A 932-nucleotide genomic window follows, 5' to 3' on the forward strand; every position below is an offset into this window, starting at 1 on the left:
TCTTTCACACACACACACACACACACACACACACACACACACTTTTCATCCCTTCCTATATCAGGATGCTTTTTTCTTGTTCCACTATTTCTGACTATTATGAAAAAAAGCCACAATGAATATAACTGAATAAGTGTCCTTGTGGTGTGATGGAGAATCCTTTGGGTATAAGCCCAAGAGTAGTATGCCTAGGTCCTCAAATAGATCATGTCCATTTTCTAACAAAGAACCATATTGATTTCCACAGCAGCTGTACAAGTTTTCCCTTCCACCAGCAATGAAGTTGTATTTTCCTTGCTCCACATCCTGACCAGCAAAAGCTGTTATTTGTGTTATTGACCCAGCCATTCTGACAGGTTTAAGATCAAATCTAAATGTAGTTTTGATTTGCATTTTCCAAAGGGACAAAGATGTTCCAACTTTCTTCAAATGCTCCTCAACCACTACTGAGAATACTCTTTAGATCTGTACCACATTTTTAATTGGCTTATGTGGTTTGTTGATATCTAGATTTTTAATTCTTTTATTTATTAGATGTTTTCTTATTTACAATGTCTCTTTTCCCAGGTTCCCCTCACCCCAAAATATAAATAAATAAAAATAAAATAAGAATAAAATAAAATAAAAACTAAAACAATCCCCTGTTCCCTCCACCCTACCCCTGCTCACCATCCCACCCCCTACTCCCTGCTTACTGGCCTTGGCATTCCCCTACACTGGGGCATAGAACCTTCATAGGCCCAAAGTTCTCTCCTCCCATTGATGACTAGCTTGGCAGTCCTCTGCTATATGCATGCTGCTGGAGCCATGAGTCAGCCCATGTGTACTATTTGGTTGGTGGTTTAGCCCCTAAAAGCTCTGAGAGTACTAGTTAGTTCATATTGTTGTTTGTCCTAAGGGGCTGCAAACCATTCAGCTCCTTGGGTCCTTTC

The sequence above is a fragment of the Mastomys coucha genome, chromosome X (assembly GCF_008632895.1).
Source record: "Mastomys coucha isolate ucsf_1 chromosome X, UCSF_Mcou_1, whole genome shotgun sequence".
NCBI classification, from domain to species: domain Eukaryota; kingdom Metazoa; phylum Chordata; class Mammalia; order Rodentia; family Muridae; genus Mastomys; species Mastomys coucha.